We start from the raw sequence: 23,734 nt of genomic DNA on the forward strand, positions 1-23,734 counted from the left end.
GTTTCTTGTCCCTTCCACTATGTGAAGTCACAACAAGAAGGTGGCTATCTATAAAGCAGAAATCGGGCCCTCACCAGGCACTGAATTTATAGGCCCCTTGATCTCAGGCTGCCAGCCTCCAGAACTGTGAGAAATAAATTACCATCACTTAGAAGCCACCCAGTCTGTGGTACTTCATTACAGCAGCCTGAATAGTCTAAGACAGGTTGTGGCAGGCAGAATTCTAAAATGGCTCCCAAGGCTTTCTATCCTAACCTCTGAGACTGTGAACATGATGCACTGTCATTCCCTTATTATATCATGTTACATGTCAAAAAGATTTTTTATTTTTTTGCAGATGTACTTAGGAGACTAATCCATTGACTTTGAGTTAATCAATAGAGAGTTTGTTTGGGTGTACCTATCCTAATCTCATGAGACCTTTAAAAGCAGAGTTTTCTCCATCTGATAGCAAAAGGGAAACTCAGAGAGAGTTAAGGCACAAGAAGGAATCCATGTGATTTTGGTGTCTTTGAAAGTGGAAAGAGCCACTCGGAATGGACTTAAGAGGGCTCTCTAGGAACTGAAAATGACCCTAGTTAAAATAAGTAAATAGGAACCTCAGTCTTATAACATTAAGGAACTGAATTCTGCTAACAACCTGAATAAGCCTAGAAGGTGATTTTATCCCAAAGCCTCCCGGAAAGATTCCAGCCCAACTCAACTGACCCCTTTGCTTTAGCCAGTGAGACCCTAAGCAGAGAACTCAGTTGAGTCTGTCTACATTTCTGATCCACAGAACTATGCGATACTAAATGAGTTTTGTTTTAAGCTTCTAAGTTTTTGTGATTTGTTACGTCGCAAAAGAAACAAATACCAAAATATAACAATAATTAATGTTAGCCAACAGAAAAACAGTACAGTTAATATATAAATAGATAAATAAATAAATAAGCCTGTACTTGAGAAAGTTTATAATACAGATAAATTATTCATAAACTAACCAACAAAAAAGACAAATAAAAGATAGATATTATTGTGCTTGGGGGAAAATAATAACAGATATGAACAGAATTTAAAAATCAGAAGATATTATTTTGCAGAAAAGAGAATGGATAACATATCTTCATATTTATTTTATCTGCCTAAAGAAATTCTGAAAGAATGTATAAGAGACTATTAATAATAATAACTAAAAACTGAAGGTGGGGTGTGAGTGGAGGCTGAAAACTAGATCAATGGCAGATAGCTGTGAGAAAAAGTACATATATATTTTATATATCCGTGAATTTTGTTCTTGAACTATGTTTATTTCTTTTTTCAAAAAAATTAATTTAAAAATAATGATTACGCAAGTAAATTCTAAAACATTACTAAATTACTTCCTGACCTACATGTCTGCTGGTGTGATTTAATTATATGTATTTCAAGAAGTCTTATTTTAAAACAAATATAGTTCGTTTTAAATCATTTTTATTACATTAAAATAAATGTATGACAGACAGGTAATCACCAAAGCTGACGTACCTTCAAACACCTAGGGAATTTTTTTTTTGTGTGTGACAATACTGTTTTAATTAAACAAGATGTCCTTTGGAACAGCCAAGATGGAAACATTTAGAAGTCTCTTTTCACTCTTCTGTGGTAAGTGTGGGAAATGAATAATGGACATAGGTAATTAAAATGAGAGGTTTTGAATTACCTAAGATGACATTCAGCAATACCAAGAGGACATCCCTGGGAATACGCAGAAAAATCACAAGGCTTCTTAATAGGATGGGAAACAGAAAAAGAAACAAGAATGAATCTTTTATTTAGACATGATGATAATGGTATTCCTTCTAGATTTGGATCCGTGGTAAGAAAGCGAGTCTCATTATATGAGGGAGAAAATTATTCTAATATGATTAATATGGCAGGTTGGTAAAAATAAGAAAGGGATGTGATTGACATTGTTTTTGTAACTTTTTATACTAAAATTCATCATGGAGAGAAAATAGAGGAAGATGTAAATGTCTTCATAATGAATATATGCAGAGACCATATGGTAGAATTATAGCTCCCAAATGGCATCAATTTCTACATAGTGCTCTAATTTGGAATATTACTGATAACGTAATTTTGGATGTGTTTCAAGCCCATCATTATATTTATCTCCGAAAGAACCAAAGGAATGCATTTTGGGAAAAAAAAAAAAAGACAAACTTCAGTCTGGTGGATATTGAACGCATTTAAGAAAAATAAACAAATGATAAAAACTGCATGGAATGTAATGATACATGGCATGAGGAAGAAATAATACAGGCATGTGGAAGAAATGATAGATTAGATAACATCCTGATAAATGTTATTTTTAAAATCCTTCCTTCTTCCTACAATAGGTAATCTCTGGGAAAATGATTAGAGCAAGGACTAATCATAAGTAGTGAGTTCTTTTAGAATACATGCACCCACTGTACATGCATGCGCGCATGCACACACACACACACACACACACACACAAAGCTTTTTATAATAGCCAGAGATGGACGCAGGTAATAAAAAACCAACTCATCTCTACTTACAATAAAACCCTAAAATAAAGAACAAACCTTATTACAAGGACATGAAATTTCAAACGAAAGTATAATTGGCTTGCTGCATTTTAAGACTGCATTACTGAGCTACAACGTTATTGTGGTAACTTTATTACATACATTTAAAAATGAGCTCATTGTCAAGCAGTTTGGAGTCTCTGTCTCTTTCTGTCTGCCTCATCATTCACCCCTCCTACCTGCCCCAACTTCACCCTGATGAAAAACAATGCTCTCTTCTGTTTCCCTGCATAATAGGGATCAGAATTTATTCTCACTTTCCCATAAAAGGTGTCACCTGGTCATTACAAAATTTCAAGTCACAATTATTGCAATGTATCATATTCAAACCTTTAAATTTTTGAAACTTTCCCAATTGTATAAGCATAAATTTTCATGTAATAATATAATAAACAAAAACCTTTTTCTGCCATGAATGATGAGAGAACATCTGGCTTTCTTTTTAAATGGTCAAAATCAGTCAGAAAAAAGTTTTATCAAGTTTTAAATATGAAAAAAATTACTGTTAAAATTTGTCACGATGATATCATAGAGCAACTTCATCTTTTTAATTTTAGTTCCATTCTGATGAAAGATGGCTAAAACCAAGGAGTGATGTTCCACTTGAGGAGGAAATGTTTTCTATTCTAGGTATGAAAACTATCCTTAAACCAAAATCAAACTTGATGCAAACACAATATTTAAGAATTAATTCATCATTCTATCATGCAAGTTTAGAGTAATCCAGATTTTGTATTCAGACTACCTGGGCTCAAATTTTGATGCACCATTTGCTTAGGTATATGACTGTCTGCAACTTCTCAACTATAAGATGAAGGCAAATAAATAAATAAATAAAACAAAAAACCTCACATTTCATAGTATTGTTATGAAGCTTAAAGGAGGTAATACTTGAAAAGTGTTTTGTTCAGTGCCTGGCAAATTAATTAGTATTTACTTAATGCCACTACTATTATTTTATATATAAAAAAGAGTCATCTAGGGAGGACATAAACCACAGTATCTCTTTTAAGAAAAATTTATCTTCCATTTTTATGTGAAATGGGACAGGCAGGGAGTGGAGATGAAAAGAAAAATTACTTAAGACAAAAAAAAGTAGCACAAAAGTTCAGAGACTTGTCATACTTAAAGGCTTTGAATACACAGTTGTATATAATGTCATCACATCCTTATCCTTTGAAAGCTTTGTCAGATAACCCTACACAATTAAAACTAACAAAAAAACTTCATCACGATCTTCTCTTGCCACTGCACTATGTATCTCCTACTCTTTGCAGTCACGTATCTTTAAATAATTAAACCTGGATGTCTCATTGATTTTCACAATGTGAATGTACATTTTGGTTATAGTCATATTGTCATTGTTTAAGCACCCTCTCAAACAGTGACAATATGACTATAATAAAAATATTCTCACTATATATATATACACACACACATATATAGCTATATTCCTTAGACATATTTCAGCCCTTATCTTCCTTATCCTACTTGTTACCAATCCATCTTTGGTTGCTTGAAAACTATCTGTAGCAACAGCACTCCTACAGTAAACTAATTCTTCTCACTTGATGTCCATGTCCTTATCTTACTTTTCTCCTGCCCCTCTGGGCTTTCTCTTTTTACCATTCACTTTGCAATCTCCTAAAATGTTGATGCTCTTTACAGCTATATCTATTCCTTCTGTTCTCATTCTGACTGACATCCAAAGGAAATCTCACCCACTTCCATGTCTCTGAGATTTACACTTTCTACTTAGGCTTATCTCACCAGCTCTTGACAAGTCTATCCAAGAGACTTCTGAAATGGCTGTTTAAATGTCTCAAAGTACTTCAGAGTTGATTATTTCAAACTGAATTCTTCTTTCACTGTCTTTTGCCCTTTAAAGTTACTCCTAAATTTCCTCAGCTCACCAAATGGTCACCACTATGGAGTTGCTCAGTTTAGAGTCCTGGGAGTCATCCTTGAATACTTCTTGTCCCTTGGAACCAACAACCTATCATCACTAAGCTCTGTCTCTTAGACTTCGGATTGCCTGTGTCCACTCAGCTTCATTCCTAGGATTAACACCAGAATCTATCCACAAATATTCTACTTGGATTACTTGTGAAGCCACTTAACTGCTCTCCGTAGCTCCATTCAGCCTTTCCCCCTTCATTTTCCATCCTCATTTAAACATCAACACTTTAAAATGAAAATCTCATGAACATTTCCCATAGTACACATTCTTTAATGCCTCCCTGTAGTTCGTAGGATGAAGACCAAAATTGTTTTACAGTTTGACCCTTGCTTATATTTCCAGTCCCATCCTTTGCCACTCTTCCTCTGGCAAAATACTTTCATATCAATCTTAACTTATTTTTCTGTTCCTTACTTTTCTGTTCCTTTCTGTTCTAGGATTTTTAGTGTTTCAAGATTTTTTCCGTAAGTGTTTTCCTTGTCTGAAATGCTCAAACACCTCTAGTCTCTAACCATTAAGCACAATCGTTTTCTTTCTTAGGTTTGCTATCACTTCTTTAGAATATTTTGGGGATTTTTTTTTCTCAGTAAGGGATGTCAAACCTACCACACCAACCACCTGCTCAATATTCCCATTACAGTTCAGAACAGGGATTACTATTTTTCCATAAATATTCATCAGTAATGGATAAAATTTTATTAGTAGAACCCTCATATTTTAGCTACAAATATGGTAATCCAGCTAAAGACTGCTTTCCTGGCCTCCTTTCAGCTCAGTGTGGACAGGTAATTAATTTCCGTCTATGGATTGTGAACAGGACTGATGTATGCCACTTCCCAATTGTGCCCCTGAAGTGAAATATAGTTATATACCTCTGCCTCTTTCCCTCTTTTCTCTGGTGGGAATATAGTGAGAACTAAAGCAGCCACCAAGGACCCAGGGATGGAAGCCACATTTTTCTCCTCTGGCCCAAACTACGTAACTGTATTTTTAAGTCTCATCTTAGCAACTTAGCCTGCACATAATACACACTATGTTTTCTTCACTGTAGATGTAATTACTCTATATTGTAATTTATTTATAATATCTACTTAATCTGTCACATGCTGTATGTTAATCACCTCTATGCTTTTGGTACCTAATGCAGAATCTAGACAAAGAGGAATTAATGAATGAATAAATGAAAGTCTATAGGGTAAACCTGGGGCATGGTAGGACTAGTCCTTTAGAAGTCTCCTGATTCTTAGTTTACTGGTCTTTGCAATCCACAGCATTAACCCCCACAAATATATGCCCCAGGTGTAGCCTGACTCGTAACATCACTAATCCTACTACCAATGGTGATGTCTAAGCACTTTGTGCTGGGTTAAAGTTTCAAACATTTTCTTATAGAGATTGGATGATCTAAGCAGTAGAGTCCCTTAAACCAAGGTTCAGGGCCAGGCGCGGTGGCTCACGCCTGTAATCCCAGCACTTTAGGAGGCCGAGGTGGGCAGATCACGAGGTCAGGAGATCGAGACAACCCCGTCTCTACTAAAAAAAACGCAAAATATTAGCTGGGCACGGTGGTGGGCGCCTGTAGTCCCAGCTACTAGGGAGGCTGAGGCAGGAGAATGGCGTGAACCCGGGAGGCGGAGCTTGCAGTGAGCCGAGATCGCGCCACTGCACTCCAGCCTGGGCGACTGAGCGAGACTCCGTCTCAAGAAAAAAAAAAAAAAAAAAAAATCAAGGTTCAGAATGGACCATTTTTTGCCTTGAGTGAGATTATACAGCACACTGAAATGATACCTTCAGTACTGAATGATTTGGCGTTCAAGGGAATTAAAATAAGGCTTTCCTTTATGGTTAAAAGTGAATTACAAAAAAAGGGATACTGGCAGGCAATTACTCTGTAAGCTATAGGAATGAAAGGGATTTCACAATGTGAGTAGTTCAGATTCATATAATGTGAAGAGCTGCTGGCAAGTGGGAAATCACGTGGTAATCTAAAGGAGAGAACTGAGGCTATAAATGCAAACTCTCTCACACACACACACATACACGCACACACGCACACACGCACTTCATAAATGCACTAAATGAAGAAGTTCTGAAGTATGGATAAAAATTTTAGCCCAAAATGTGTTATATTTTAATTTAAAAAACAACTGAGAATGCACATAGTCAAGATATTTGGCATATAAGATAATAAATACTACAGAGCTAGAGCTAAAATAAGGGCATCTGCACTCTGTTGACATTATGTGATCTAATTTAAAATCTAGAATTAATATACAGGATGGCTTCTGAAATGCCTTATGAATTGAACTGTAGCCCTGCAAAATCCATATGTTGAAGTGCTAAACTCTAGTACCTCAAAATGTGACCTTATTTGGTAATAGAGTCTTTGCAGATAATTAAGTTAAAAATAAGGCAGTTGGCTGGTTGCGATGGCTCACGCCTGTAATCCCAGCACTTTGGGAGGCCGAGGCGGGCAGATCACAAGGTCAGGAGATCGAGACCATCCTGGCTAACATAGTGAAACCCCGTCTGTACTAAAAAAAATACAAAAAATTAGCCAGGCGTGGTGACGGGCGCCTGTAGTCCCAGCTACTGGGGAGGCTGAGGCAGGAGAATGGTGTGAACCCAGGATGAGGAGCTTGCAGTGAGCCGAGATCGGGCCACTGCACTCCAGCCTGGCCAACAGAGCAAGACTCCATCTCAAATAAATAAATAAATAAATAAATAAATAAATAAATAAAAATAAGGCAGTTAGTGTGAGCTCTAATTCAATATGACTGAGTGTACATAAAAGTGTCTTTTTTTAAAGATATAAAACATACAACATTTATTTTGTGACTTACAGCAAGACTTGAAATTTTGAAGAAATCATCAGTTCAAAATTTTCAGTTTTCTTTGATAAACTGAGAAATACCTAAGTAATGAACCATTTAGACCCCTTCTCAGAACCGATATACAAACAGAAATTAGACGTGACTTCATAGATGTGTTCTTAGTTAAGGAAGGTAATATAGCTACAGTAACACTACAACTTAAACTAGCATCCTTCTCATTACTTGTGATGGTTAATTTCGTGTTTCAACTTGGCAAGGTCATAGTACCTAGTTATTTAGTCAAACACAAATCTAAATATTGCTCTGAAGGTACAACACTCCCTCTTTATCTGTGGAGGATACATTCCAAGACCCCTAGGGGATGCCTGAAACCACAAATAGTACTGAACCCAATTGATGTCAATTGGAATATGTTTCTTTTCCTGTCTTACAGCCACAAATTTAATGCCTTTTCCATCTTAGCTAAGTACTTACTGTGTACCATGGCCAAAACATTTTCAATTTCAGGCTCTACATCAAACTAGCACAAATTTCTTTTTCCTTCTTCACAATCTCATTGATAGAAAATTTATTATTATTGCAGATCTTAGCAACCTCAACATACAAACTTTTTTTTATGTATTGAGTCAAGAACTTTGACCTTTTCATCTCAAGGAAACACCTGATGGCATTTCTTCGGCCTATCTGAGTTTCCAGTATCACTACCCTTGCAATCTGGGGTCATTATTAAGTAAAATAAGAGAGACTTGAACACAGGCACTGTGGTACCATGACAGTAGATTTGATAACTGAGAAGGCTACTGAGTGACTAAGGGGTGAGAGAGTAGAGAGTGTGGAGATGATGGACAAAGGAAGGATTCCCATCCCAGGAGGAACTGAGTGAGACAACTTACAATTTTATGGTGCTGCTCAGAACGTTGCACAATTTAAAATTTATGAATTATTTATTTCTGCAGTTTTTCATTTTATAGTTTTGAACCATGGGTAGCTGAAACTGAGGGAAGCAAATCCACAGATACGGGAGAAAATACTGTATTTTGTAGATATGGTTACTATCTACAATCAGTTAACTTTAATTAAAGGAGATTACACTCAGTAAGTTTGGTGGGCCTCATCCAATCAGTTGAAAGCCTTAACAGCAAACATTGAGGTTTCCTGGAAAAGAAATTCTGCCTCAAGACTGCGGCATTATTCCTACTCAAATTTCCAGCTGTCCAGCCTGATCTACAGATTTTGGAGTTGCCAGCCTCCATAATCACATGAAGAATTCCTTTAAAAACAGACACACACATAAAGATATATGCAAACCATTTCCTTAAAAAATAAAATGAAACAAAAAAGATATATATCTATATGGTTATATAGAAACTATATATATTATATCTGTATTCTATCTATCTATATCTATCTATCTATATCTATATCTATCTATCTAGTTTCTGTTTCTCTGGAGAACCCTGCTGATACATTACCTAACTTTAAAATGTAGTCTGTCTTTTATAACATTTCTAGGCTAAACAGATCATTAAGCATGTATTTAAATTATATTCAGTGATCAACATATAAATATGTATATTCATGGACCAAACATACTGATTGCATTCTTTTATTATAATGTAATGTCTTGTATTTTGGTCGCAGACACTGGAAGCTCATGCTCTTGATAGACATTATATTGCCAATACTCCTTCCAGCCATTGTCTGGGCACTCAAAGTGGTAGCACACATTTGTTAACAGAACCATTTCTGGTATCCCCACAAATGTCAAATTATGTTTTTATAAGAACGATGGTTTCTTATGAGATTTTGAACATGCTCATAAGCTGACAATGACTGAAAAATGAACATAAACAAACAAATGCCTCAGTATGTCCATTTTCAAAGGATTAAAAAGTCATTCATAAAAGGTTATAGAATAGTGGCTAAATACTCTAATACTTTTGTGTAATTAATTTTACCTTTTAAGAAATTAGTAAATACAATACCATAATTGTGAGCCACCTTTTCATCAAATACCAAAGCTCCTCTAAGCAAAGTTTGGACTAGACAGATAAGATTTTAAATTCTTGCAATTTCAGTAAAGATTGCAATTTTTCCCATGTACTCAAAAAGGCCTTAAGCGTATAGACCATTATAAATAGTGAATAGGAAAGATTGTTTGACATAGGGCTATCTCCTTTTCATTTATCTCCCTAGACCCATCTCCTCATGCGAGTGCCCTCTGGCCTTATTTCCATTGGTAATAATCTGTAATTTCTGCTATTTTCTCTTTTCAATACCACTAAAGAGTCGGATTTTCCTTAGGCTATATTACCTATTTATAGCCGTTTAGAACATTTTATACCAATCGGCACTTTGGAGCTGTATCTGTCAGTGTAAGTAGCATTTACAGGGTTTCTGTAGACTTTTATTACACAGTGTGACATTAGATTGATGGACTGTCTCAATCTTATTCCCTGTCAACTGTACACTGATCCATGACAGCATAATGGATATGTGACAGTGTTTGGAAGGGTGAGAGCTACTACAATAACATTTTGGGGAGGATGGATATCAGAGTTCCTTTTAATACTCTTCTTAATTTTCCCTTCACATTAAAATTTTTAAAAGCTGCCAACATTGGATATGCCAATTTTCTTCATCAGAAAAAAAAATAGTACCTGTTTTAGACAAATGGTATTAAGTTTGATGGCAAAATAGCTGTCAATCATGCTGCACAGGGCTATTTGGCATTCCCTATAGCAAAGAGACTTCCAAAGACCCTTTCAGAAGGGAATCATGTTATGCTCCAGTCTGGGCCAAAGGTTATTACATCTAGGAAGAAATTCTCTGTTGAGGGAGGAGAAGAAGGGTTTACTGCTCTTAAAGTAGGGAATTACTCAGGACTTGCCTGAGGAGACAGTTGAACCTTCCTCTAAGCAGGCTGTTCCAGGGAACATGCTTCGTGACTAGCCAGAGAGCCTTTGAACACATGAAGATTTCAAGTGTATTTACTGTTTCAAAGGTTCCACCAGTGTTCTCTCTTAAGGGGCAGGGAAAAAGAGCTGCAAAAACATTTTCTCCCTTCTGAAATGTCACAAATAATACCCTTAAGCCTGTGCTTCTTGGTTTCCTTGATGAGAGAGATTCCAGGAAGCTTCAAGGAAATGGTAGAGAGAGGACGAATCAGCTGGGGGAGTCAGTTGTAAAGTGAAAGGCACTGAAGGGAGACAGCCATGACCCACCCTTGGCACTGTTTCAGCATGAGCAGGAGGCAAAGTTAACAGAGCTCAGACAAGAGGGTGGCAGCCTATGATATATGACATGGTAAAGGATACAAGACATGGAGCCTGGACTCAGCAACAAAGAACCAGCCAGGGGTGCATGCACTCTATTCTGAGTCCAAACAGAGAAGCTCAGCTGAAGGTCTGGAAGCTGTGTGAGTCAGTTTGATTTATTTAAACACTACCAAGGGCAATAGGATGGTTTATTTTTCGAAGGGACAGGTATTCTGAAATTATGCATGGGAAATGCATAATATATCTCTGTTCATTGCCATGGGTCAGTGCTAAGCGCGCGTGCGCGCACACACACACACACACACACACACACACACACACACTGGCCAAGGTTCTCTCAGACATTTTTTAAGTGAGAATAATATATAAAACAAAAAGATAACGGACTCTGAATGTGCCAGTGTATTCGGTTAGAGAACCATAGGGTCATGACTAAAAGATCCTTATCAACACAAGCATAAGTCTTACACCAAGCTGTTGAATATTGAGTGTCCAGCTGCAGAAGGGTCAAAAGAGTATTGCAATCATTATCATGGCATTCTATTGCTCACTGGACTTATTTCCACCTCATCAAATATGTTACTTGTCCCTAATTCACAGAGCCAAGACTCTCCCTGACTTCAAACCCAGTGGAGATGACTGGGTTATCTCCATGATTCTGATTCAACTAGGATGTTTGGGCTCTAGATAATAGAAGACTCAATACCAAATACCTTCAGCAATTAAGAATTAGTGCATGTGATTTACAAAGTTCAGAGGAAATACTGGTTTCAGAGAGGCTTTATCTGGCTACCCTAACAATGTAGATGAATCCTTCTCTGCATTGCTTGGCTCTACTGTCCCAGATTTCTCTACAAAAATGGCTGCCAGTGACTGGCTGGACCGCAGGCTTTCTCTTTCACAGCCAAGGAAGTTTGAGATGGCCTTGGAAACCCATAGAAGCCATGGGAAAATGTAGATACTATTAATATTAAAAAATGTTTCCAGCAGCAAGAGAAGGGAGAAATGGATACTGTGTGATAATAAATAGCAAATGTCGACTGCTGCCCCTGTGTCACTTTATTTCCTCCGTAATATTTTATCTTTTGAGTTTCATCATACTCTTTATTAATGATTAATTGGCCAGTCATTTACTTAGCCAAGTAGTCATTCAGGCCACAAACAATTATTGAGCACCTTCTTTATGACTGGTATTATATAGTACAGCTACAATAACACATTTCCACTCTTAAGGAACTCTTACTGTAGTGGGAAGAAGAAATATAAACTTTAATTAAAATACAATGTATAAGTTCTAATTATGGGGTTATGTACAAGATATTGTGGCAGCATGACTATGCAGAAGGCCATCACAGAAGGCTTCACAGAAGCTGGATTTGGACTTTGAGCCCAATAGGAGCTCTTCAAGCTATGAAGGAATTACCTGCAGAAGAAATAACATGTGCAAAGGAAGAAGTGGGGGTGAGAAGTGATTTTAAGAAATAGTGAGTGGTAGTCAGTATCTGGAGAGGAGACTGTAAGATAGGAATCACAGGCTTGGAGCCTGCAGAAACAGGCAGAGGCCTGCGATTTTCGGCCACGCTAATTGGCAGCCCTGAGCCTCTGCTCACACCGGTCATCTCTAGTCTTGTGCAGTCACAGTAAACTGTTTGATGGGGATCCACAGTGGGGCCTATCCTATCCAGAATTTGTTCAACAAACATTTTCTAAATGTCTGCTATGAGCAAAGTACTGGGCTACTACAGATGCATCTCATGTGACCTCGCATGGAACCTTTCCATTGGTTGGAAATGCTCATAATCATCTCTCTAAATTGTGTCTTCTCTCTTTACATTCCTGTTTACTTCCTTTGCTTATTTTCTCTTACGATGACCTTGCCTTTCAAATGACTGAATATATTCAGGCCACATGTCAAAAGCTCTTGCATTCACTCTCTCTTAGGCTTCAGAGGGACCACCTACCTTTACTTTCTTTTTTAAACCTTAACGTCCATTTTCTGACGATGAGGCTTTTCTCCTCTTGTTTCCTGGTTGTAGTCGGTCAGGCCCGCCACAGGCAATGCCTAGCACTTCCTGATGAGACATGCTCAGACAATCTATTCACTAGTTACTTATTTCAGTGTTAAATGTGCTCACGATTCTGCCTGAAGGATTCTGATATGGTTGAGACCCTTCCATCTTCTCTACTCTTCCCGGTGATTTGTTCCATCATTCATTACTTCCCTCTTATTACCTGATTCCTCCACTGATTCCTGCCCACTGACATTCACAAATGCTCAGATTAATCCATCCTTCTCCAACAAAGAAACACTAAAAAGTATACATCAATTCTAGTCTCCCTTCAATATCCTCCTTTACATAAGAGAACAGCTTAGTCTTGCCCTTTTTATATCCTAACTATGCACTGATTCCTTAAACTACTGAAATGAACTTTTTAGATAGGGTTGGTCACAAAATTTGTGAGGCCCTTTGTTCACAAAGCAGGAAAAAGATTTCTTTTTTTCTAATCCTAGGGATCTCTTTTAACCCTTCATAAAGCCATTGAATTTATTTGCCATTGAATATCACCTCTCTTGGGCATAGGGATAGTCATAGGCAAGTGCAGACCCTTCCATGTGCTCAGATTGACTGAGATTCACCACACAGGGCATGTGCCTGACTTCCACCTTCCCTATAGCTGCACCCAGGACCCCCACAGGGGGCAGGGCAACAGAGGCACCAGTTATTGCATGGTGGTGGGGTAGTGACAGCTGAGAATCCCTCGCAAGGAGGCAGAGAAGCTGAGCGAGGCAAATCGCATGTAAACTGAGGCTCCTAGACCCAAGTATATGCTCCAATATCCCACTGGACTTCATTTACAGAACATGAATTCAAAGATAAATTATGAGAGATTTCACGATAGGTTTGATTTGCATTTCTCTAATGATTGGTGACACCTATCCAGCCTTAAAAATGAATAAAATTCTATAATATGTACCAATATGGATGAACCTTGAGGACATTATGCTAAATGAAATAAGACAGATGTAGGACAGATAATCATTTCATTTATATAAAGTATCTAACAGTCAAATTCATAGAATCAGAGAGTAGAATGGTGGTTACCAGGGAAAGAGGTGAGGAAAAAAGGATGGTTGCTAAACAATGGATAGACACTGTCAGTTAAACAAGATGAATAAGCTTTAGAGATCTACTGTATAACATTGCACCTATAATTTATAATACTGTATTTTCACTTTAAAATTTGTTAAGAGATCAAATCTCATGTTGTGTTCCTACCACACGAAAATAAAACTTGAAAAAAAAGTCAAGATAGCCACCACAGAGCATAAAACCCTAAGCATGGGACCCTGTGAGACTGCACCTGTCATATTGCCATGTAGCTGGCCTATTTCTACAACTAACACTCTCACTTTTGCTCTGCCTCATTGTCATTATTCAGTATAGATTGCATTTGACACAGTTAATCACTCCTTTCTCCACTAGTATCTTAGTCATTTTGGGCTGCTATAACAGAGTACCATAAACTGGGTGGCCTAAACAGCAGGAATTTATTTTTCATGATTATGAAGCCTGGAAAGTTCAAGATTAAGGAGCCAAAAGATTGAGTGTCTGGCGAGGGCTGGCTTCCTGGTTTGCAGATGGCCATCTTCTCCTTGTGTCCCCAAATGGGGGAGAGCAGAGAGCAAGATTCCAAGTCTCCTCTTTTTGCAAGAGGATTCATCCAATCTTGAGGGCCCCCAAACTCTAATCTAACTCTAATTACCTCCCAAATGACCCACCTTTAAATACCCTCCCACTGGAAGTTACAACTTTAGCATATGAATGGTGGGGTGGACACAAATATTCAGCCCACAACTACTAGTCTGCACTATTCAATCCACTACTCTCTGTCGCTCACTTTCTTACTTCACTGGCTGTTTTCTTTTCAACCAACTTTTCTGGTTCTCCCTCATCTGCACAAACTCTTATTTCTAGAATGACTCAGGCCTCAGTCTTGAGACCTCTTCTCTGTTTCATTTACTAGTCTTAGGGATTTAAAAAACATTTGTATGCTGATATTTCCCAACTTCACATCTCTAACCTGGATTTCTGTTTTGAAACCCAGACTTCCATATGCATTTGGACATATAACAGAGATCTTGACATTTCCATCTAGACAAGTAAAGGGCATCTCAAACTTAACAAGTCCTAAACAGAACTATTGGCTTTCCTCCTTCCTTGAAATCTGTTTTTCCTACAGTATCCCCCAATCTCAGCTGATGATAATTCCATTCTTCAATTGCTAATGGCAAAAACCTTAGAGTCATTACTGACTTCTCTCTGTCTTTTTCATACCACATTTTAACTCTCAGCAAATCCTATTAATTTTATCTTTAAAATACATCTAAGATCTAACCACTTCTCACTGCAACCAGGCTACCACTCTGGTAAAAGGTGTTATCATCTTTCCTCTGATTTTTAGAATAGTTTTTTATTCATCTCTCTGCTCTGCCCCAGCAAAAGCTTCCAACAAAATGATCCGGGTCATTTTTTTTTACATGGTGTCAAGCTATGCCATTTCTCTGCACAGAACCCTCCAATGACTGACTTCTCTCTTACTTGACATAAAGGACAAATTCCAGATAGATAGATAGATAGATAGATAGATAGATAGATAGATAGATAGATATATCCCTTAAGAAACTGTGTGACTTAGCCCTGGTCCTGTGCTCTCTCTGTGCTTATCTCTTGCCATTCTCCTTGCCTCACACACCACACTGGCCTCTCTTTATTCTTCAGTCGTGACAGCAGGATCCTATTTCATGAACTTGGCACTTGCTGTTTACGCAAAAAAGGAGGCTTATAGTTTCACATGTATGAAAGTTCAGGGTTAAAGCTAACATCAGGTAAGGCTCCATCTAGCTATCCAGCAACACAATGAGGAACTTAGCTCTCAGGACTTTAACCAGCTCTCTGCAGTGATATCTCCATTCTCAGATAGCTACTCACCAGAAACTCTAGACTTGCCGACTTAGGAACATTAACAGAAAGAGTGTCTTTCCAACAGATCCAGTAAACATTTTTGAGAGTTCACATTAAAACACTTTGAGTTACATGCCAATCTCAAGAAAAGAAAAGAAAAATGGTTAAAATATGTGGCACTTTGATTGACCAGGCCTGAGTTATGTGCTCACACCTGGAGACTGTGGGAAAGGAAAGAGAATAAGAAATGTGTACTTCCCAGAAGGAAAAGATCTTATTTCTCAACATAAAATACATGTCAAATATGGCTATTTAATAGAATATTGTGTTACCATTAAGATCAGATTTTTGAAGAATATTATGTTTAATGACATAAAAGGCTCATGTATAATGTTAAATTAAAAAGTAGGATATTAAATGACAAAGAGTGAATGAATGAGAAAAAGAAAATGTGAATTCTGGAAGAGAATAAATGAGGTGTTAAGTGATAGTCAAGAAAATTTTCTCCCTTTGAGGGAAAATAAGCAAATATTTTATTTTTTAATGTTATTGATAATTTACCATGATCATGTATTTCACAAAAACATAAATAGATGGTTAGATAAGTAGATGAAGATAAGTATAAAATGCAGTGGGGCAAAGTGTTCATGAGCACAGCTTTTGTAGTTTTAACTTTCTGGATTCTAACTCTGGATTTACCAACTATTATATATATAAGTTTATGCAAGTTACTTAACATCTCAATCCTCAATTTCTTATAAGATAGGAATGATAGTGCCTATTTACTTTCTGTAAGGTAGGAATGATAAGGCCTACTTCATAGGATTACGGCAGGGAATAAATGATTCCTATAAACTGTGTGTTCGGCCCACATTTGGCTGAAAAATGTCATCATCATCAAGGTGTAGACCTGGTTAGAGGTGCGCCAAAAAGCAGAGAGACATGCTTCAACATTTTATGGAAGATTATCCATTCTTAAAGGACAATCATCTAGTAACTTTTAAAAACAACTTTTGGATTGGCTTTTATAACCAGTGCCTGAATGAAGTTGACTGAGTCAAATTCAAGACAAAAGAAAAGCCAATGGCTTATTTGTACTTTTGCCAAGAAGTAACCAAGGGCCTTTGTTCAAACACTAGGTATATTCGGTTGCTATCAGTCTGTCAGTCATCAGGGGATCAAGAGAGAGATAAGCTAGGTGGTTTAAGCTATGGCTATAGGCTCTCTTCAGGTAATTCTGCAGAAGTCTTCATTTCAGAGAGATCTTTTCTTTTTTAAAAAATTTGCTTCACAGTGAAATCTTTGTGGCCCTCATGTAAACTTCCCCAACCTCTAAGTAGGTGCCTAATTTTTTAATAAAAATAAATTTTAACTTATGCCTATCAGATGAGAAAACGAGAGAAAAATGTCACTGGCTGCTGCCTATCAAATAATTGGAGTCCTTGTGAACGGGCCCCTAGATGACACAGCAGTGTTAAATAAAAGATAAAATGGAAACAAGACTCTTTGAATAATACTGGCTGAAAGCAATTTTCTCCTTGAACTAGGGCATTGCTGATCTGAAAACCACAAATTTTGGGGAATCATGCAGGGCCTGAGACTTTGATTGTATAGTTAATAAAGGATAAAAAAAATTCATCTCATACAGTTGATGATATGCAAAACAAACTCAAGATGTTCAGTGACAGAGTGGCAAGAATTCCAAATAAAAAAATGAAACAGGAACAAAGGGTGTCCTTTTAACTATTCACAAACTTACACCTATAGGGTCTGATGATTTTTTTTTTTTTTTTTTTTTTTGAGATGGGGTTTCACTCTTGTTGCCCAGGCTGGCATGCAATGGCACAATCTCGACTCGCGGCAACCTCTGTCTCCCGGGTTCAAGCGATTCTCCTGCCTCAGCCTCCGGAGTAGCTAGGATCACAGGCATGCGCCACCACACCCGGCTAATTTTGTAATTTTTTTTAGTGGAGATGGGGTTTCTCCATGTTGGTCAGGCTGGTCTCGAACTCCTGACCTGAAGTGATCTGCCCACTTCGGCCTCCCGAAGTGCTGGGATTATAGGCATGAGCCACCGTGGTGGGCCAGATGATTTGTTTTGTTTTTTTTTAAACCACTGCACTGAGGTTTGGGGCCAGAAACTTATTTTTAGATATTAATTCTCAAGATGTCTGCTTAGATATTGCCAGAAATTTATCTGACAACAAAAGTTAAATGCCTAAGGAGTTTTCATGCATCAAAAAATTACTCTATCCAATTGCGAGTGTGTTTTAGGAAGACCCCTCCTTCCTCTGCCCCCTAACTTTCCTCCCCATCATTGCCCTCTGTGTAAAGAAAGCCAGTATATCTGACTCCATGGAAGCCACTTAGCTCAAGGCTCCCTGACAGTTTGTGTTCTTTCCCAGAATTGTGAAGTTTGAGTTTGAGAAAAAATAAGTATATTTTATATTTGTAAATGTATTCGTATTAAGTACATTCTTCTGCCAATATTGATGATGGTAAAAGGTTAATGAAAAAAATATAAGGAATGAGCCAGCCATTAAGACTCCAGGCAGAAAGAGAAATGTCTGGCCAGATGATATAATTCCAACAAGATAAAAGGGGTTAAGACTCCATTTAATCAAGTACAGCACAGGAAGAAAAGTTCCAAAAATTAGGTTTGATAGATGTAAGCAAGAGAGAAACATAGCATCATTTTTAAGAAATGAAAGAGGAAATTTTAGAGATGGAGCAAAGAGGTGACCAATGAGATGAGTCTTGCCTGGGTGGCAAGATCCATGGTACCTCCTGCCAGATTGTGCCTGTAATTGCCACAATCATTTTAGAAAGAAGTCTTGAAAACATTCTCTTAATATATATATATTTTTGCTTCTTTTTGCTAAATTCTGGGAATATCCTTGGATGTGGTAAGGGTCACTGAACTTTTTCATTTCAATTTAATGAAACTCTTTTATTTGTGCTAAGATTCTGTCAATGTGAATATTATTCCATGCTCTTAGTGATCACAGTGTTTATGCTCTGCTTATGACATCTTCTTAATGAAAAGAACTTTGCTATGGTCTTGACCTTTTCTTTTCTCCCCAGATTATTTTCAGCCAGACTAGGCCAATTGAACTTGAGTCTGTTTCTTCTTTGTGCTTGATCAAATTGGTAATGGGGTAGGGGTTAGATACAGGAAAGGGAAGAATAAAGACCTGTGCTGTGAAAAATAGTAGCTGAGTTTAAAGGTGGCTTGACCCATAAACCTTTAATTTTATCAAGCTATGGCATTTTTTCCCCTTAGAAATTATTTATGAGTAGAAATGGAAATTTTATTCTACTAATATAATTAGGCCATTCAGGGATAAGAATGCAAGTTCCTTGGCCTTTGGGTAATGATCTTCTTTGACTGATACTATCACCTGATCTGCAAGAAGCTCTACAGGTCACTGATAGCCAGAGGGGAGGTACAAAAGAGGAACCAGGATTTCATAAGCAGAGATTGGCATTTAGCAGTAGAGCATTTATTCCTGGTATGTATTTTAGGCTACATTATTGAGATTTACTCTCTAGAAAACAAATTAAAAGCTGAGTCTCAAAGAAATCAGGGCACTTAAGACCCTAGTAGAACCATACAAAGGCTTATCATGCTTAATCAGTGATTTACAGGCTTTTAAATCATTCATTTTGGGGACCAGGATTGATTCTGGAGCTCGAGATAAAGAAATGCAGCGAACACATCTAAAGGCAAAGAATAATAAACTGAGCACACAAAAATTGCCAAGCAAAACTAGGATATATGCATGTTCCTTCTTTTAAAATTATCATCTTTACCAAACTTTATTTGGCTTATGTGAATTCTACAGATAGCTTCCACATATTTAAGTCCTAGAGCAATAACAGGTTGCTGAGATTGAGAAATAAGAAAGTCAAGGTTAAGACTTCTATGTCATCCTTAGTTCTAAATGATCTGTCCCTGATTTAGAGAGAGAGTCATCCATTGCCTAACTCTTTGATTGAGGAATTCTACAAGCAGATGATGATCTCCACTGGGAGGCCAAGTCAGCACAAGTTACTTTCTCCCCTAAAGCTGGGGCCAACATCTTCACGTTTGTCTATGACCATGTGTCATAGGTTGGGTTTTCTGGAAAGGAGACTGAGATAGATCATGAGGCAAATCAACAACTATAGAAGGGAGAGGAAGGGAGCAGATTCTGGCAGGAGTGATGCTGGCCTTATGACAACCTCAGCCAATGACCAACCTCGTGGAGATACTTTAGAGCTAAAACCGTATCTTAATGTTGTCATGCATTGGCTGAAATGACCTGGCATTTGTATAAATACTCCATCAGTCATTTGAAGTGGGCTGCTTTCTTAAGGGCACTGCCTTAGGTAAGAAAGTTCTCTGCAGCTGAAGCCATCCCTGAAGGGGCTACCAGCTGACACTTGCCTGCCAACAGCAACCTTAGCAGCTGGGACAAGTCTTTCTTGAAGGGGAATTTAAACAGCAAGTTCTTTCTCTAAAGGGGATCTAGAGAGGGCATCACCATGGCCACCGCAACTTCAATTTCTGTTGTACTTAGCTGTATTGGGTAGAAAAAAGCTGCATATAAAAGTGGATCTCTTGGTGCACAGAAGATTAGTTAAAGGAAAATTTATCGTAATTTCCATGTAATTCTTGGAATGTTAATTCTTATGAATTTTTTTCTTTCTAAAAGAAGGCTTTCTAGTCATTTTCCCCCAGTAGTAGTATAAAAATGCCTTGATCAGAGAATATATATATACACATATACACACATATATACATATATATACACATATATACGTATATATATGCATATATACATATACGTACATATATGTATATATGCATATATACATATATATTCTATATATATGCATATATATGTGTATATAGATAATACATATACATATATATACACACATATATAATATATGTGTGTATATATATAAATACATGGTTATAGACTTATTTCCTCAAATCTGGGAGCTGTCAGTTGAGAAAACTTCCCATCAAGAGAACCTCAGGGCAGCTTTAAGTCTGGATGCACAGCAGTGTAGTCAACTTCAGGGGGTTAAAAATCCACTTAAGGTTTTAATAGTTTCAAGGTAAGTAGTTTCAAGACCCAGTATCTAGCACAAAAAACATCTCTAATATTCTGTAATTATAACTCATCTGGTATAAGTTCTACCCCTAAAAGACCATTTTAAGTAGATTTTTCTTCACATTCTTGTGGTTGTAACCAAGGCTCACAGTTGGAAAACAGAAGGAAAAAGTGTTGTCTCCCTGACCAGTGGCACAGAATTTTGTCGAAGCATAGGAAAGCATGTAAAGATTATCTCTTTAAAGGCATTCCCTGGGCTGAGCTCCTTTACCAAACTCTCCTGCACTCTTTGGTGACCATAGGTGATTCTATGCTACCTAAACCTAAAACCAACATCTGGGAGAGCATACCGAGTTGATCTCATCCAGGACAATCCACTTTTTTCTTTATTAATTCCTTATTTAGCTGAACTATAAATATTATTAAACATTTGCTTATGAACTGCCAGAGCACCATGCTGTTCAACAGATGAGGTTGGTGTGTTTTAATTTTATGCACACTCTGAACGTGCTTACTTTAGCTCCTTCTCTGCACTCCACATTCTTTTAAATTCCAGATACTGGAGTTTCCCCTTACAGCCCAAGAAACAGATTTTCTTAGTATTTTTCTGGTGGGGGGCAGGGGATTGGTTTGGGGACATGTGTGAAAGTTGGAGGATTATAGGGGTGGAATGGGTTATGACACATTTTCATTTGCAGCTGCTACGACTCCCTAGCCTTAATCCAGCCCAGATCTCAGCAGAAACTTACCACCACTCTGGTGACCCTGGAATTGCAGCAGAGCCTCAAATCACCAAATAAGGTAAGTCGTTTGTCATCTGAGCCATAAATATTTACATCCACTAGTGACAAATGTATAAAGAGTGTGGAGTGACTGTGTAATTTCAGCTGCTCTCCTCAAGCCTGTCAATAGTTTCTCTTATCTCTTGAAAGCCCCAATGACTGATTTCTGCTGGTTGAATAAGAATGCACTCTGCAGCTTGTTAACCTGCTTTAATTGTTCATTATAACCACATTAGTCACCTAGGAATTTTTTTTCCTTTTAAATTTAGGGCCCATTACACACATTTGTTGAGGCTGGGAACCATTCAGCCCCCTCCTGTGTCTCCCTCATTCTATCATATGTTCTATCCCATTGTTGCTACAAATCCAAGAGATCGTCCCCATTTTTTTCCTTCACTTTATTGAACTAAGAGCAACAAAACAATTGAATGTTTTTCTCCCTCCCACACACTCCCCACCCAGCGTGCATATAAGTGACTTAGGAGCTTAAGTCTTAATAATATCTCTAAGTAATTCTTAGACATAGACAGACAGTTCCTAAACCTTAAAAAGTAACCACACCACAAAGTGCTTATAATGTAAAAGTATTTCCCAACAAATGCCTAGAAAAATCTTTCAAATATTAATGGCCTGAAACTGATCATGTAAAGCAGATCCTGTTTTACTCTTCTATCAAGACGTAGACAACTAAGAAAAATAAAAAATCAGTTAAGATCACACTGTTGGTCTTTCATTCAATAAATCATTATGCAGAGCTTGCATTTTTATATATTTACTACATAAAGAACTGCAAGGGTCAGATAGAGTGATAAACCCATATTTAAATGAATTTGAAATATGAGAACTGATATTATTATTAGAATTCAACATTATTATATCTCATTAATATGAGAACTGATATTATTATATTAATTCAACATTAAAAAACCTATCTTTTTTCTTTTGTTATAGGAATATGTTGACTGCTGTTGACTAACTGCATGTATACCTTTGTCATTAGGTGGAGAAAAATGGCTGTAGATTTCCCTGAAATGGTGTAGTGGTTTGATGGCTAAAATTCAATGCCCATATGATAATTAGACTTATCAGCCTCTGTAGGATTTTTCCTGTAGGGAGAATTTGGGTTTAGCAAGGACTTAACAGAGCCTCAGAAACAACTGAGTTGATAACTTGCAGAAATGTGAACCCCACCTGAAAAGCAAGACTCAACTAACATGATCTCCTAAAAGTTTCCTAACACTCCAGCTCAATAAGGACTACACTTTTCTTGCTCCCATACCGTCCTATCTATATTCCCATTACGCACCACACTGGAATTTGAGCTCCTCGATGCAGGAGTTGGTTGGTTCATTACAAAATCTCTAAAATTCAACACAATACTTTGCAGATAATTCGAGCATAGAAAATACTAGTTGAATGGATGAATGAGAAGGGAAGTTGAGAAAGACAAAAAGGAAAGGATCTTAAGAGAGGGAGTGTTAGAATTTTAAAATTAGAATTGCCAAGTGTCTGGAAATTAGCCCTTTCTTCTCATCTTTCTTATTAGTGCCTGCTTGTGTATATATGTATGTGTGCATGTGTGCATGTGTGTGTGTGTGTGTGTGCCTGTACATTATAGCAACCGATTAGGACAGCTCTGGCTTTAATGTAGCAGTGACGTATAGAAGATTAAGCTACATTAGACTGCAGAGACACAGAGCTGACTTAAGAAGACTTATATTTGTATCCTTAAAAATTATTTGGAATCTAGATATCCAAAATTAACAGCCATGTACAGAAGATAATTTTCAGTAACACACGGCTGCTATCCAGGGCCCAGTGCATAAGTAACCTCTCGTGTACAATTACCTATTGACCGCCTGTTTGCCTTCAACTTTCCTAATATTCAGAGCCCTTCTAATGCTTTCTAGCTGTACAAAGTTCTTCCCTTACCACTGGTGCTTAATATCCTCAATGCTCTCAAATGATCTCTTCTTCCTCTGCCCAGCAAAACTCCCATTTCCTGAATTACTTATTTTCAGCTTGATATTCATGTGATTATTAAAATAATTGTCACTATGACTTAGAGATTTGATCTTCCCAGGATATTTGCTTTTAAAAGGAGGAGTTTGCTAGTCCAAATTAATTTCTAAGTGCTCAAATATTTATAAGAGAAGAGATATTTTAATCAGAATGACTTCTGGTGGCTCTTTTCTACACATACGTCTCCTGGCTAGGCACCCATTCCCATATTCATTG

General features: G+C 37.4%; 1 protein-coding gene across 8 annotated transcripts in view; it reads right to left on the bottom strand.

Annotated features, from left to right (window-relative positions):
* The window catches only part of LOC134730681 (ras GTPase-activating protein 4-like), a 102,123-nt gene that overhangs the window by 22,020 nt on the left and 56,369 nt on the right, over nt 1-23,734 (bottom strand). The gene's annotated exons all lie outside the window — the stretch shown is intronic.

The sequence above is a fragment of the Pan paniscus genome, chromosome 6, assembly GCF_029289425.2.
Source record: "Pan paniscus chromosome 6, NHGRI_mPanPan1-v2.0_pri, whole genome shotgun sequence".
Classification (NCBI taxonomy): domain Eukaryota; kingdom Metazoa; phylum Chordata; class Mammalia; order Primates; family Hominidae; genus Pan; species Pan paniscus.